We start from the raw sequence: 18,221 nt of genomic DNA on the forward strand, positions 1-18,221 counted from the left end.
AGGTTGTTTCTTCCTGATTCCCGTTCTCTATTTTTTCACCTGGTCCTGATGAAGCGCTCTGGGATCCTCTAGGGACCTAATTATAGCGCGAAACATGTCGACCCCCTTTTAAATCTGCACTTCACTACACACCACACGGGTTGAGAGAAGTGGGAATCTATTTGGTCTTGTTTCCCCTCTCCTAACGGCACTATCGTGCATCTCCATCCCCGTGGATTTTTATCCTGGATCAGGGGTCCCACTAATAAAGTTGTTAGGGCCTCCTGACCCATTTTAATCTACACTCACTAGCACTTCCTTCCCACACACCCTCATTCACAACTGTGGCAACTCCTAAAAGATCTCCACCAGAGAGCCCCTCGGGGCCCGTGAGGGACTGCAGCGCCACCCCCACGAGGAGCAATCTTGCCCGATGATGATGCTATACACTCGAAAGGGTGTGTGAGGGCACCACGTACCAAATAAAGGAGTACCTCTCTTCCTCCGAGCACACTCACCTATCCTAGGAGACATCCCCTCCTCTTGTTACAGCACATAACTGTTGGCTGTATCTCCCTTTTCTTATAGGAACTGAAACCATCCATTGTGATTTTGTACTGATTTTGGGAGCATTGGTTCACGACCTCTTTCTAACAAGCTCCTCGTCCCCCCCTCTCTTTTGTGATCAATATTTAGTACGGCTGTTGGCCGTGGGACAACAATACCCTCTATTCTCTAACTTTGGCACTCCACCTTTTTCCCCCCTACCTATCCACACACGTGCGACCTTCTACCATTGGTCTATCTTGACGGCAGTGACTGACATTATACACCCCTGAGACACGATGGACAACCCAGGCCTGAGCTTTGATGATGACATGGTAGCCGAGATCTTAAGAGCACCATCATTACTAGCAGAAGACGGAAGTGCACCTTCGGGTAGTGGTAATGACGACTGGAGGTCACTTCAAAATCTACGCAAACTCCAGATCAAAACAGCCTTACATGGAACCATCATGACGGAGTATCTCAGAGCCAATATCATCCCCAATGGCCTTCTGATAACTTTGGCCCCAAGGATATTCCTGGAAGATCTGACGTTCCGGCGTGAATGGTCAAGAATATCCTGGAAGTGCACACGTGACTGGCTGATACTTATCATCAATACTGCAAAGCGCCTGTCTGATGAGTTACTTGTCCAGATCAACCTCTCTGAGAATATATTAAAAACTGGCATCTCGATCACAGCATTCAAATCGAAACTCTCTGAAATAAATCTGGAAATGAATGAACACAAAGAATATCTCACGAAACAAAAAATCAATCAGTTACAAAAAGATGTCAAGAAGTTTGATAAAGAAAAAATCTATCCATATACGAAAGATGACTATGTGTTTCCAAACATCGACACCTCAACAGAAGACACGAGCAGTAACTATTCTGGAAGCTCTGGCTCTTCGAGCAATGAGTCTAACTATGAGTATAGACACCAAAAACCAAGAGGCGGCTACAGGCACCAACCTCCACCACCACCGCTGTTCCAAGGCTTCCCTGCACATCCTTTCCCTACACCAATGTATCATGGACCATGGATGGGTCCCCAACCCGTATGGCATGGCCCTATGGGACAAAACCCGATACATAACTACCAGCAATACCAGAATCCCCCCCCCCCTTTTTTCAACAGAGGGAGGGGCAGAGGCAGAGGCAAAAGAAGAGGAGGAAACAAGACCGTCCACTGGCAGGACCCGGAACCGATGGTCTTACGAAGCAAGACCACAAGACCCTAGTGGTGAACTTATCCTCGAGACCCATCACTGAAGGTGAAAATAGCCTACTGGAAAAAGGCCTGGGATTTGTACCAACACCTAAGGAAGACGACTTTATCTTACATCAAGAACTCCACCAATTCTTCCGCAAGGTTCGCCTGAAAGCATTTTTTCAAGACAAGCCAGAGACTACACCTGTCGGCTCAGGTCTCAAGAATAAATCTAGATTTACTCCCACCTCAGCAATGACCTTGAATGAAGTACTGACTTTTGAACAGGCTGTTCTGAAAGAGGTGGAGAACATAACTACCACCCGCCCCTTCAACAATCTTTCCAAAGAAGAAAGACTTCTTCTAAAGAACCTGACAGAGGATGGAACCATCGTTCTTAAGCCAGCGGACAAAGGTGGTGCAATAGTCATTCAGGATAAGGTTACCTACGATGACGAATGCCTACGACAACTATCCGACACTAGGTATTACGAACCTATTGAAGAAGACCCGACTACACGTCTCACCACCAAGATACAGCACTTGACTTTGGAAGCGGAGGCAGAAGGGTGGATAACCAAGGTTGAGGCTTCATTCCTTATGAATAAGTACCCCCGTACTCCGTACTTCTACTGTCTACCAAAAATTCACAAGGGGATTACCCCTGCACCTGGAAGGCCCATTGTATCTGGGATCGATTCACTGCTAGAACCACTTAGCAAATTCTGTGATGTATTCTTACGCCCTTTGGTAATTAAGACCCCTACCTACCTGAGAGATACAACAGAAGTTCTGAACCTCATTGAACAATTTGGAACACCGGAATCGATTACCCTCTTAGTCACCTTAGACGTGGAGGCTTTATATACGAACATTCCACAAGATGCCACACTCACAGTCTTGGACAAGGTTCTCCGTAACGTGAACCCATGGCCATCTGAGACACCTGTCACTTTCATCTGTGACTGCGCCACAATAGCAGTGAAAGAGAATTACTTTGCTTTTGAAGAACAACTTTACCATCAGGTCCAGGGCACCAGCATGGGGAGCACCTTCGCGCCGAGCCTGGCCTGTCTGTACATGGCGAACTTCGAAGAAGAACATATCCTGACAGACACCAACCCTTATACCAACAACATTCTATTATGGCGAAGGTACATTGACGACATCATCATCTTCTGGAAAGGAGACGAAGAGAGGTGTCGAGCTTTCTTCACATGGATTAACACCCTTAACCCATTCCTTAATTTTGTAGGCAACCTGTCATCAGAGTCCATCCCTTTCCTAGACCTTCTCATATCTCTGAAAGATGGGTCTCTTATGACCACTAACTACAAGAAACCGACTGACAGGAACAGTCTCCTTCTGTTCAAAAGCCACCACCCGAAGTCTTTAAGAAACAACTTACCGGTGGGCCAGTTTCTTCGATTACGACGCAACTGCAATACTATCACTGAATATGAAAGAGAGGCAGACACTCTAACTGAGAATCTGATCAAAAGAGAGTATCCAAAAAGAATCGTGAAACAAGCCCGCAAACGAGCTAGGAACAATCACAGAGGAGCCCTACTAGAAATAAAAGAAAGACCCACCACAGACATACTAACATGTGTCACATCTTATACACCCAACTCGAATAAGATTCAGAAAATCATCAAGAAGAATTGGAAGATCCTTGAATCTGGACAGTTCCAACCAGGTCCGAAACCACTCTTTTCTTTCAAAAGAACCCAGAATCTTAGGGGCATGCTAGTGCACACACGTCCTAAGAAAACTATCCAGACTCAACCCACACTATGGAATTTACCACCAGTGGTTGGTCATTATCCATGTGGCTCATGTGCAGCATGCCCCCAGACAAGTGCCACCAAGGAACTTGACTTGGGACTTCCCAGGCTCTGGAAACAGACACGGCACACGAACTGCAACACTAAGAACTGCGTGTATTTGATTACCTGTCCCTGTGGCTCTCAGTACATCGGTATGACTACTAGACCGGTGAAGGTCCGAATCGGGGAGCATAAGAGCACTATCCGTCGCAAACGTACAGCTACGAGATTGCAAAGCCACTTTCTGGAAAAGAACCATCCGCCAGAAAGTTTGCATTGGACTATCATCGAATCCAACGCCCAGTGGACTGCTACCACACTATTCAAACAGGAACAACGATGGGTGTTCAAACTTAGGAGCAACAAATGTGGACTGAACGAAGATATACCCTGGGTCGACCTATCACATTAATCCTTGACACTCTGACTGAGATATTATGATCCTGACAAAGCACACACATCTTATGCATACTTCTCTCGAGACTATGAATCTTACTATCAAGTACAGCTATTAGCAATGAATGCCAATTATCTCATATCTCACAAGGAATTATGCATTACATCCCACATACTTTGAGAGGTCCTGTACAAATGTACACTCTTTGTGGGATCCTTACCATACACCAACTAGTGGAGGATTACACATTTTTCCACCTTGTTGCCACACCTAGCTAATCTCAGGCGTAGATATTCTAAGTTAGAACTTATGGAATAGGGGTCAGTAAATTTTGTCATGTCTGTCTTCACTGGCAATTTCCCCTATAGTACGCACACTCCGTACTCACATACAGAATACGAATATCCCCCTTGCTTGACCGCTACTTGGTCCCGCCCCCCACGCTATTTGTGACCGATACCTCACAACAGATAAGAGACTCGCCTGTGTTGGGTATTATGCGAATTGATATAGATCATCATTAATGCTATACAAGTGTTACTTTAACACTTGTATCTTCCGTTACCATTCCATCATGGCCGCCCCCCTTTTTTCGACAATACTCACTAGCCTCGTTCTCATACACAGTACATGAGCGCCCTATTTTTGGACTGCTATTTGGTCCCGCTCCTGACGCTATCTTGACCGATCCCCCATCAGAGGTTAGAGAGTCACCTGCCGTTTGGGCTCCAAGAAACTCAACCCCGGTTGAGTTTTCACTCTATTTTTTAGAGTACTAGACATAGAATACACAGAGTTACTCCTATACTTGTAACTTTCGTAGACCATTCCAAAATGGCCACCCCTTTTCTTTACAGACTGATTAGCTCCCCTGACGCAGCGTTATGACGTTACCGCCTTAGCCCACAACCGCGCTGTGATCGGTATATATGGAGACCTGCTTCTCGGTTCATCATGCTACCGGCAGTACCGCTTGACGGGTAGGTTTCCGAAGACGTGAGGCTGTATCCTGAGTAAGTAATCTTTCAGTTTTGCACATGATGCTGTCTGTGTCTCCGTCGACACCGCCGGTGTCTTTTCCTGTAACATGGCTCTTTATGTATTTGTTTTTCATAGCCTCACCCCGCGGTACATCCGACGGAGCCCTTCTCCTATCCAGGAAGGGTATGCTTTCTGTCTACGGGTGTCTGTTTTTTACTAGTACTGCTTCTGACTTAACGCTTTTTTCCACACTGGTTACTAGTATACCGTTAACATGATGCCCATTTAGCACTTTTATCACACGTACACTTGTTCCTGTTTTCCAGGCATGCCGTCCCCAGCTCGATTGTTTGGGTTTAGATATTTATGAGCGTTACTCCCTCTCTGTGCCTTCAGTAACCTCATTGTTCAGTGTTGCACACTGTCCGCCATGATATTGCACCAGGTGACAGATATCTAGCATCACTATCCGTATCAGCCTGTCACTATCACCCGATATGGCATAGCTCACCTTGATATACCTCGTCACAGGAGAACACTGAGTACCCTGCTGCTCTCTGTTACCTAGGTAGTATGGACCCCACAGCACCCCCCCCTTTTTTTAGAGATGCTAGCCGCACAGAAGACGCACCCACGCGTCACTAGTTGAATGCATCTGGCACTTGGGCACAGATTGTGCACACGTGATTTTGAGCTTATTCTACAGTACCATATATAACTGATATGTCACTGGGCTCTTTTTGTTTTTTTGTCTTTTGTTCTTTTCTTCCCCCCCCCCCCTCTTTTTGTCTCCTCTTTAGGTTTGGATTAAGGACATCAGTATAAAAACTGGTCCTTAGACTACAATTGTCGCTCATCTTATTTAGGATATATTAAGGAATACAGGTTGTTTCTTCCTGATTCCCGTTCTCTATTTTTTCACCTGGTCCTGATGAAGCGCTCTGGGATCCTCTAGGGACCTAATTATAGCGCGAAACATGTCGACCCCCTTTTAAATCTGCACTTCACTACACACCACACGGGTTGAGAGAAGTGGGAATCTATTTGGTCTTGTTTCCCCTCTCCTAACGGCACTATCGTGCATCTCCATCCCCGTGGATTTTTATCCTGGATCAGGGGTCCCACTAATAAAGTTGTTAGGGCCTCCTGACCCATTTTAATCTACACTCACTAGCACTTCCTTCCCACACACCCTCATTCACAACTGTGGCAACTCCTAAAAGATCTCCGCCAGAGAGCCCCTCGGGGCCCGTGAGGGACTGCAGCGCCACCCCCACGAGGAGCAATCTTGCCCGATGATGATGCTATACACTCGAAAGGGTGTGTGAGGGCACCACGTACCAAATAAAGGAGTACCTCTCTTCCTCCGAGCACACTCACCTATCCTAGGAGACATCCCCTCCTCTTGTTACAGCACATAACTGTTGGCTGTATCTCCCTTTTCTTATAGGAACTGAAACCATCCATTGTGATATTGTACTGATTTTGGGAGCATTGGTTCAGGACCTCTTTCTAACAAGCTCCTCGTCCCCCCCTCTCTTTTGTGATCATCAGTTATAGAAAACCACTTTCTAATGTCATTCACCACCACATTGCTAGGCACCAGGTCAAGGGGATTGTGGACCCTCCTTTCTCTATGGGGCACTGTGTGATTGCTGCCACCATTGTTTGCTGGACCCTGTTAGTTGTTTGGTCTTGAGGTCCAGCTCTTTCTGACTCATCTCATGAGGAGCCAGCTGAATTTTCTTCATCTCTAGAGCAAGTTTCTTTTCCTTCATAGCCAACTTCAATTTGGCCAGCTAGAGCTGAAACTGCCACTCAGAAACTTGCATAAAATCCAATATAAGGAATGGGGGACAAATCTCTGGAAACACATGCCTACGATGTGGAAAGATACCCGACTGACAAGAGAGGTAGATGACCAGATGATGTGTGCTCCCATAAAAGCCATTCTTGTCACCAAATTTGAACTCACGCAAGAGAAGTACCATATGAGATTTAGGGACAGACAGAAACTGCCAATCCAGTTTTGGGTGGATTTGCTTGATTACTCCAGTAAGGCACGAGTGATTGAGTGAAAGGCAGTAAAGTGAGTGATTTTAATGGGATATAGGATCTGATTCTGAGAGACCACATGCTCAGTACTTGCTTCACAGAGTTGTGCCAACACCTGATTGATATCAAGCTCACTTAACCTACAGAGCTTGCCAGTGAGGCAGACCTCTGAGTCAGCACCAGAGTGTCCGAAAGGATACATGGGGTGACCACATGAAGAGTGGCTCAGCTCCCCACCAGCAGAGGGAGGGGGGGAGGGCCAAGTTGACCCAGAGTAATTTGGGAAAAGGGTTCCCATGGACCTTATGAGAAACGGTGAGGGACTCTGGTGGGCAGAGGCCCAGGCTGCCCCTTTTCCAACCATATTACTTTCAGTATTTCCAGTTAGGACACAAACAGGGGGCCTCTGCTTGACCCAAGAAACCACCCACTGGGGGAACTCCACAGGTTTGGGCAATATGGCCTTAGGGTGACGTTTTCCCATAGATTAGAGGGTAGAACATGCCCTAGTCTTCTAGATAGATTCAGATGGTAGGTTTATAATCCCTAATGGTGGGAGTGGGCCTTCCCTCAGATCACAGGAAATGGGCTCCCTGACTAGAATGATAACTCTCTATCAAGCACCAGCCTACAAGATGGGGTTTCTGTGCTCATAATCAATCATCGCTTTGTGTGATTTTATATCTGTGCATGATTACAACACAGAGGCAAAAATTGAGTGCCTTGAAAGTCTCATACAGGTAGAAGCTAATATGGATACAGTTGCCTAAAATCTGTATTGTTAACATGATCAAAGACCAATGCTGTCATCTGAGGCCCTGGGTCTTTCACAATGATGCACAGTGAAATAAAGGTCCACGCGCTTCACAGGTTCTAATATTTATTTTTCCTTCTTCTTCTTCACAAGCTTCAAGACCTTCAGCAACGCCCAGTGTTGTTGGTGATGTTAATCTCTTCAAAGTATTTGCTGTGTTTTCCCAGAGCGTCATTGCCCAACAAGATGATGATTTTGACTGCCCCATTCCACTAGGTGAATTCGTAGTCCCAGGACGCATGAGGTGTCTGGGTGTTGGTGTCAGAGTAGTCCCGCACTCGGATTAGAATAAGTGCAGACATTGTACAACAAGGTGCTCAGTCTGCAAAGATCTTCTCAGGCCACTGCCCGGCACTGGTGACTCCATTGTCAGCAGTAGATTTTGCTGATTATGGAGCGGGTGCAGGGAGGAGTGCAGCCTCTAGGACCCACCTGTAGCATTGTGCAGACAGCTGAAGACACGTGGAGTGGGCTTGAGCAACTACGAGGCTCTAAAAGACTAGAGCGCAACAGAATAAGGACCCTAAGAAGGAGCCCTGAGGCTGTGTCACCCAACAAGCTATCATGGCCGCATCTCCTCTGCCTAGTGTTGACCTACCACGTGCAATCACCTTGCCCCCAACGTGCATTTATACTGCAGAGTGAAGCGTGAAGGTAAAAGAACCATTATGACAACCATAAGCAGGGTTCAACCAGGTGTAGGGAGAACACAGTAGCATAGAAAGGGTGCTGCAGACCTCAAGCCAAGAAAAGAGAATGGGCCCTTTCAGCCCTATCTGGGCATTAAACTTCAGTCATCATCAGGATGCTCTTAATATGGAGCCCAGTCGCTACTGCCCCTCGAGCACTAATTACAGCTCTTCCTCTGTGGGTCATGGACATTATTTTGCATAAAATACTTATTTCATACTACAGAAGGAGCAGAGCGCTTGGATATACCTACTCCCACACTGCAAAGCATGAGGTGCCTGCTGTGGAGCACCATCCATCTTTGAATATAGGAGCAGGCAACTTTCAACATCAAAAACATTTTAAATAGCAGTTCCTCGCCCTGCAGGCACCGAGTATTGAGCTGGTACCACGCTGCTTCCAAATGCTGATTCTAGTAAATGACGTTGCAATGCGGCCTCAAGGTTGGCGGCTCAAGTTTAAGGTTCTACAAGGTTTGTGGGGAAGGCCTGCGGATTTAGACTGTACTTATTATTTAAATGACAGTCCTCCACGTTGTGCTGTTTCTCAAGACATGCTGAATATCAATGAGCTCCTTCATTTCGTTGTCTCTCGGATCATTACCCGAGAAGTGACATCTCTCATTATTTCTAATTTGAGCAATGATATCTTGAAAATCCTGAACAAAATCCGCCAATGCTTAGGAAGTGCATTACCTACGTCCTTTAGATCACGCTGCTTCCTGTGCTTGTAAAGTATCGTTTAAATAGTGGCTATCCAATGTCCTCCTTTCTCGCCACCTGGTTTATTTCTAATACATATTTGTAATAAGAGTTTTAAGACTAATTATATTTTTGTATTACGCATACAAACCACTATGTAGTCCTTGGATGCAATATTAATACCAAATATGAATTTAAGTTTACCTCAGTGATACTAAATTCAGTTAAAATACAAAAATTCAATTTAGTGTTTCTACATGGCTGCTCCTAAATCTATAGGACACAGGATTTGAGGGCATATTATCAAGAAACAGCGTTAAAATTAAGTTCTGGTGTCAACATGGGCTTCTATGGGAATTCTCTGCGGCATATTATCAAGCCCATTATCGCCGCTTTAGCTGCAGTTTTCTGCCGCTAAAGCGGCGATAATATTAACGCCGTGCTTGATAATATGCCCCCATGATTGCTGGATAGATTTTTAGCCGCAGAAAGATGAGACTTAATAAAAGACCACCTCCACCTGTGATCTAATCGGATCGTTTGAGTGTCAGAGATGAATACAGCTGAGAAGCACCACAGGCGACCTTACATCTACCTCTCTGAGCAGCCTGCTGCTGAGCTTCCACTGCCTGCGGATTGCTCAGTGGGTTGTGCAAGCAACGTTAAACCGAACACACAAAGACAATCACTCCATCCTCCTCTCACGGTTCCAAATGGTCTTGATTTCCTTAATACACTTATAATGGAAGAAAAAAGTTTGGAGCATATTATCAAGCCAGGCGATAAAATTATCGTTGCTTTAGCGGCAGAAAACGGCCTCTAAAACGGCGAGAAAGGGCTTGATAATATGCTCTATGGAATTCCAATTGAAGCCCATGTTAAATGTGAAGGACGTCTAACATGGGCTTCAATTGGAATTCCATAGAGTATATTATCAAGCCCATTATCGCCGCTTTAGCGGCAGTTTTCTGCCGCTAAAGCGGCGATAATTTTATCGCCTGGCTTGATAATATGCCCCTTTATCTCTGTCGGTGTGCCTAAATTGACATTTAAAGTGTTAACACCTCAACTAAAACATCAGCTCCACACTCCAAGTAAAATACTATTGCCATTTTGCGTGATTACGCAATTGTTGATTTTTATCTTATTCAAAATCAAAACACCATAATCTTTTGGTTGCAAAATTAAGAGCCGACAAATACTGGTTTAGTAATGAAATTATGCGAACTGCAAAAATATGTTGTGATAAAAAGCAGTTTTATATATTATTTATAAAAACTGCATTCTTTTCTGTGACATTCTCTCGGTGTATTAGCGTGAATTTCGTTTTCAGAGCAACTGATAGAAAAGTAAACAAAAAACAACATGAAAGCAACAAAAAAATCATATTCAGTTTGTTTACTAAAATTTTGTTTTTCAAAGTCACGTGTATCTGCTATTCACATCCTGTGCACTTTTTGAAGTGAGTGTCAAACATTGTGAGAGAAAATCAATACTCTTCCGCAATGCATACCTTTCCAAATATCAAATTATTCCCTTATTTTAATAACACTAACAAAGCATTCATTATAATAATTATTCATCAACAAAATGAAAATTCCTGTAAACAAGTTCACACCAAGTGGGTTCGTGAGCAATGCAACATTGCCTCAACTGTTAGAATTTCACTTCCCTAACCTCCTCCCTTCTAACCTCTTATATTTCATAAATTATCAGAATTTTTATACAGTCATTAAGATTCTTGGGAAAATGTAAAAGTGATTAGCATAGTGCTATAAATTAGGCTTTACTTCTCTTTGTATAGGCTGAACTGTTACTGACGTCACTCTTTTCAAACTATCTGGTCATTAGTCAAGTTTGATGAGGTCAATACATTTATAGGCCCCTCTTGTTTGTATAGGGTTTGCTTACATCCACAGCTAGACTGTTTAGGAGGGTAAACCACATTTACACTTTCTCACAGGAAGACGTTTGTGGGTCTATCTATTTCCAGGGCCGAGGAGCGAGTGGGGAGCAGGCGCCCCAGGGCACTTGGAACAGTTGAAGGTTTGCATACAGTCACCATGACAGAATACAAGAGGCCTCGCTTATCACAACTCCGCTCACACATCACTCAAGCTCGCGCACAGTCGAAACGTGGGGGTGCCTCAATTACGGGCTGTAAGAAATCACAGCTGCAACTCCTTCTATTTTCCATAGTAAATCCATCAGGCTATATATCATATGCGACCATGGGACAATAGGGCAAGTTGGGCCTATATTCTCTGTTCCTGAGTTTCAGCCCAAAGCCACTCCTCTGGCCCTCCAAGCATCTGGGCCCAGCGGGATACGAGGAGGACCAGGCATTCAAGACGATTTTTCCTCGCGGTGTACGTCATGCAAGAAGGTGACAGTGGGAAGAAGATGGTCTTTATGCCACCAAGGAACCCTCCAGCAAGGGAAGGAGCTGGAAGCGGAGGTGCGGGTAGGGAGAGAGAAGCATATTGCTTCGTGTCCGCAATAACGGTGCCACTGCAGAAACGTAGACAGAGGAAGAATGTTGTACTACTGAAATATGTTAGGAGTATACCGTTGCAATAGATTATATACAAACTCTTGCCAAACATGGCAGCACAACTCTGTAATATTGTGACTCAAAGTTAATGACAGAATTTATGATATATGTTGACTCCAAACACAAGGTGTGTGATGGTTGCACACCCTTCCAATATGCTGGTGGAATACATGATGTGAGCACATCTCTGGCATAGATTATCAACACACTTACCATATATGGCAGCACACCTCTCTATTAGGCTGACATTACATGTCTTAAAGGTAATGGCTACATCTATGATATATGATGAGTAGTGAATTTGTTAAGAATTTGAGACATAATATATAGTCATTAGAATCAAAACTACATCCTACGTTCCAGAACGTAAACAAAGAGGTGGGTGCCCTGAGGCATCAAGGGACTTTAACAAGAGTTGAACAAAGAATGGGTAGCAATTCTGTTAGGCACTGGTTAGGTACAGTAGCAATACACTAGAAAACTGAAACAGGCATTGGCAAACCCAAGAGACCTCGCCTAATGGACCTATTGAATTTGTCAACGATGTTTAACTTTGCACTAGAGCATCTCCAATGATATGCAGCGTGGCTAAATAGTTTTAAAAAAACGATTGCATCATTTTGTAGGCGCACACTGTGTGTCTACTAAATGACAATATCACTTTTTTGCTGATTCAACTCGGGCGGTCAAATAAAAAGAAAGAAAGCGTGCAAAAGTGTTGTTTTTGGAAAGCAAGTGGAGGAAGCAACATGGGCAGTGGGTGATGTGGAAGCAACACAGCAGTTTGGGGAAACAAAATGGGTGACCTGGGGTGCCGAACCAACAAGGAGGCCATGAGAATCACCCTGTATGATGAATTTGGGGAGAAAATGGGCGAGAGGGAGAACAATATGGACAGTGGAGGTTGAGGGAAAAAAGCAAACATGGGAAAGAGAGAGCGACGTGGGCTGTAAGGGGGCAGAGGCACACATGTCATAAAGCAGCGCAGGGGTGGGAGCACTTTAGGGCAACCGCATCACGGTGGGGCTTGGAGAAGCAAACAGGCGAGAGAGAGCAGCACAGAGTGGGAATGAGAGGCGACCTAGAGAAACAGCTAGATAACACATGCACTCTTGAAAAGTGCGTAGCCAAAAAGAAAAAAGTAGTGTCTGAAAAAGAGAGCAGTGTAAGGGCACAGTAATGTGTCCATGGTTCATGGGAGGGAGAAACACAAGAAAAGTAACGGAAGCTGTCACATGCTAACAAATACAAAGCAAGCAAATGTGAGTGACAATTAAGCCATCCAATGGTAAGCAACAAGTGGGCTTTAAGCCCACTGAAAGTTAACAATACTTCTCGTAACAGACAGCGCATGCACTGTCTAGTACATGAGACAGCAGTCTGGGAGAAACACAATGGGTGAGCTGGGATGTGGAAGCAACGCAGGTGGCTGGTGGCGACTGATGCGTTACGGGGTCTGGAATCAACAAGGAGAGCGCGGGTGGGGGACGCAGCTGTACATGAGACATAAAATGACATCGCTCTCAATTTCAGACAGCTGTAGAAACAAATCAGCACAAGGAAAGACAGTATTCTGCCTACAGAGTAACAATGCATTGCGGACTGCGGTCCGGGAGGATAGCATTTGCAGTGACACACCTGTCTGTGGCCAATAGGAGGGATTATTGGCTATTGAATCCTGACACTCTCCCTACTGTAGTTGGAACATTCAAAGAGCAGATTCACAATGAGGACACAGAAGTGCAGCTCTTAAGTTAGGGAGAGACCCATATTAATAAGCTGTGCAGACTTCACTATGGCTCACTTAAGTTTATGCATACTGACGAGGACAAACCAGTGGTGGCTTTCCTATAAAAGGTCTGAAAACAAATTTTGAAGTACTGACCTCTCTGTGAGACTGTGTACAGCCTTGGAGAGTAAACTGGTTGAATGCATTAATTTTTTATTTTATTTTTTTATTTATTTTTTGGTATTTATAAAGCGCAACACTCATCCCATGGGATATCACGGCGCTGTAAGAAAAGAAGACTACTGAAACTGTGCTGGGGGGTTAGTTTTTGGGAAAGAGGTGAGTTTTTAATTTTTGGCGGAATTGGAGGTAGTTAGTGGTATGTCTGAGGTCCACAGGTAACTCATTCCATCTTTTAGCCGCCAAGTATGAAAAGGCGCGTCCACCAGTCCTTACTTTGTAAATGCGCTTGGGTTTCGCCAGAGCTGAGTTGTTGGATCTTAGATTCCTGTTGGGGATATAAAATTCAATTTTCTCTTGAAGGATAATGGGGCCTGTTTTATGAAGGGCTCTGTGCGCATGGCAAAGTAATTTGAAGGTGGCCCTCTGACGCATTAGTAGCCAGTGAAGTTTTTTTAGGCATGCAGAGGCCGAATCTCGCTTGCCTTTGTTACAGACCAGTTTAGCCGCCTGGTTTTGTAGGACCTGTAGGCGGGAGAGCAGTTGCTCGTTCATCCCGTCGAACAGGGCATTGCCGTAATCTAGGCGGCTAACCAGGAGGGCTTGGGTGATCGTGCGTCGACAGTCAAAAGGTATCCAGGAGAAAATTTTTGCCAAGAGTTTGAGAATTGCAAAACCTTTGCCCCAGAGTATGCGGATGTGGTCTTTCATGGACAGGGCGTCGTCCATCATGACGCCAAGATTTCTGGCATACTGTTTCGGGACGGGGGCTGATCCCAGAGATGGTGGCCACCACGTGTCGTTCCATGAGAGTTTGGCTCCTCCGAACAGTAGTATCTCCGATTTTCCGGCATTTAATTTTAGGCAGTGGTTGCGCATCCATTCTGCCATTTCGGAGAGACAGCTGTGTAGTTTTTTCTTAGTTGTTTCCGACCCTTCCATTGTCACCATCAGCTGAGTGTCATCGGCATAGGAACATATGCCGATGCCCCACTTTCTTCCAATGTCAGCCAGAGATGAAACGTAGACATTAAAGAGAGTGGGGCTTAGTGAGGCCCCTTGTGGGACCCCACAGCCGATGGGACAGGGTTTTGAGTGAAATTGGCCCATGCGCACAGCTTGGGTGCGATTGCTAAGGAATGATTTAATCCATCTTAACGCTGTGGATTGCACTCCTTTGCTCAGGAGGATGTTTATTAGGCAGTCGTGTGATACCGTGTCAAACGCCGCTGACAGGTCTAGCAGTATCAGAGCCACAGATCCCCCTTGATCTGTGATGCATCTGACACTGTCCGACACTGCCAGCAACGTTGCCTCGGTGCTGTTATTGGCTCTAAAGCCGGTCTGGGAGGGGTCCAGAAGTGAATTGTCTTCCAGGTATTTGGAAAGTTGTATATTAACCATTTTTTCCAAAGCCTTGGAGAGGTAAGGAAGCTGGGAAATTGGCCTGTAATTCTCCGGGTTGAGGATGTCGGATCCGGCTTTCTTCAGGAGGGGGGTTACAGATGCGTGCTTCCAGGTTTCTGGAAAAGACGCGGTGGTGAGGGACTGGTTAAAAAGTTTGGTGATGAAAGGGCAGAGTGTCGGTGCAATTTCAGAAAACACAAAATGAGGACATGGGTCTGCAGGAGAGCCTGATTTAATTGTCTTTAGAACCGATAGTACCTCATTTTCAGAAAGTGGTTGAAAATTGGTTAGACGTGGGGAATTGCCTGCGTCCGGATGGACATTATCTTTGTCTGATATTGGCGAATTTTCGTCGGGGTTATCGGGCAGGGAAGAGGAATGTGAAGGGGTGAAGGTGGAGTAAATTTTATTAATCTTCTCGACAAAGAAGGTGCTAATACGTTCGCAGGCCTCAGTTGAGGGGGTGAGGGTTTGTGAGGTGCTGGATGGATTACTAAGCTCCTTTACAATTTTGAACAGTTCTTTTGCGGAGTTGTGGTTTTCATGGATTCGTTGCGTGAAGAATGCTTTTTTCGCATCTCGAATGGCAAGAATATATTGTTTCCGCTTAGTGACATAGTCTGCTCTGGTTTCTGAATCTTTGGTTTGTCTCCATCGATGTTCAGTTTTCTGGCATTCCTTTTTGAGGCTTTTAAGGAGAGGGGTGTACCATTTTTCCCTGGTAGTTGTTTTTTTTCTTAGTTCCCGCATGGGTGCTAGTTTATCTAAAGTTTGGCGAATTCTGGTTTCTAGCAAAGTGAGGTTATTACAGACGGAGGAGTCATCCTGCAATATGACATCTATCTCAAGAAAGTGATTTTGAAAGTTGGAGTCATTGATTAGTCTCCAAGCTCTGTTGGTGGTGAGAGGGGTGGATCTAGGCTTCGCGGATTTACCGAGGAGTTTAAAGGAGAAGGATAGCATGGAATGATCAGACCAGGACAGGGGGAGGATTTCCTTCATGGTAGTCGACTCAATGTTAGTAAAAAGGAGATCCAGGGTGTGTCCTGCTGAGTGTGTGGGGCCCTCAACCAACTGCTTAAGTTGCAGTATTTCCATGTCATACTTCAACTGTGACGATCCGGGTGCATTAGTATTTTCATAGTGGATATTGAAGTCACCAATGACCATGTAATTTTTGTGTTTCAGGCAGGATGGAAGCAATTGATTCAGTAGTTTGGTGCCTATGCTGGTTTGTTGTCCTGGCGGGTTATAGACAACTGCACCGGCTAGTATGATGAGGTTCTCCGCGAAGATTTTAAATGGAAGAATCTCATGTTCGGGGTAGACAGGTGTTGTTTCCATGAGACATGTTAGGTGGTCTCTGAAAATCACAGCAACTCCACCTCCTTTTTTTTGGCTTTGTCTATTATGTGTGATTATTTTGTATTCGGGGGGAAGGGCGTTGGCCAGGTCTGGAGCACTGGCGTCAGATAACCATGTTTCGGTAATAAAGACCAGATCAGGGGTCCTAAATGTTAGTATGTCCCAGATGTCTAATGCATGTTTGGGAAGAGATCTGGCATTAAAGTATAGGCATTTCAGTTCCAGCTGGTTGCTGGTGGGGAGTGTGTGATGATCAGTTGGAAGTTGACCCAGGCTTGACCATCGACATGAGCGGCAAGAGATAGGTCCATAAGATAGGCCAGGGCCAGTTTGGATGCATGGAGGCGATCCAGCAACCGTGGTGGTTTTGTTAAGAGCTAGTAAATCATTGCGAGTGTAGCGGATGGGTTTGGCCGTAGATGAGCTGGAGCCTGTAGGGGGTATGGCCCCTAGTCCCGGTCGGTCGCGGGCGCGCAAACGGCGCTCCCGCTGCGCTCGTCCGCTGCGCTTGCGAGGGAGGCACATTTAAAGAGCGGGAGGTGGGCGTGGCCTCACGGGTGGGCGTGGCCTCGCGCTGAGCAGCGAGGGCGTCCGTGTGATCGTTCTTTCCTACGGTGCAGCGTTAGATCCGCTGTTTGGTATGGAGCCTGCAAGGCGGTGAATACAGAGAGGAGCTCTGTTTAGAGGTACAGAAGTTTTTTAAAAAGTGAATTCAAACACAAAATACAATTTTAAAATGCGAGTCACAGCGCCTCCGGCTTCCGCCTCAGAGGTCTTCAATTTCTGGCACACGCGCTGTCAGCTAGCGCTATTCATAGGCTGGGAGGTGGGAAGTGGGCGTGGCCTCACGGGTGGGCGTGGCCTCGCGCTGAGCAGCGAGGGCGTCCGTGTGATCGTTCTTTCCTACGGTGCAGCGTTAGATCCTCTGTTTGGTATGGAGCCTGCAAGGCGGTGAATACAGAGAGGAGCTCTGTTTAGAGGTACAGAAGTTTTTTAAAAAGTGAATTCAAACACAAAATACAATTTTAAAATGCGAGTCACAGCGCCTCCGGCTTCCGCCTCAGAGGTCTTCAATTTCAATCAATAGCACTGATTCCTCTTTTAGGGCCTTATGTAGGTAGGGACACATTTACCACTTCATAAATACCGAATTTTACCGATTCGGTATTTATGAAGTGGTAAATGATATGTAGGTAATTGGTCAGTAAATATTACTGATTCGGAATAATTCGGTAATTACCGAATCGGTATTTACCGATTCGGTAATGAGGCATACCTTCCCATTGATGGGAAGGTATGCCTCATTACCGAATCGGTAAATACCGATTCGGTAATGGGGGGAACACATGCAAGGGTGGCAGGGTGTCACATTGACACCCTGTTGCACCCCTGAAACGGCCATGTGTGCACATGTGGCACACATACATGCCCGAAGGGCATGTATGTCTGCCACATTGCACACTTGTAGGCGCTATAAAATGCATTTCACCATCCATACTTTATTTACCACCAACTATTAGTTGGTGGTAAATACCGACTCCAAACATCACCCACACACTCCCCCGACATCTCATTTCTGTATTCGGAATTTACTGAATCGGTAATTTTACCGATTCGGTAAATTCCGAATACAGAAATTGTCCCCCTACATACCAAAAGCCAAAATACCGGTCGGTAACGGTATAATTACCGAAAATCGTCCGTTACCGACCGGTATTTGGCTTCCTACATGAGGCCCTTAGTCTTATAATAGGGGAATGGTCGTAAACGTGCTACCACAT

This window comes from Triturus cristatus, chromosome 5_1 (genome assembly GCF_964204655.1).
Source record: "Triturus cristatus chromosome 5_1, aTriCri1.1, whole genome shotgun sequence".
Lineage (NCBI taxonomy): Eukaryota > Metazoa > Chordata > Amphibia > Caudata > Salamandridae > Triturus > Triturus cristatus.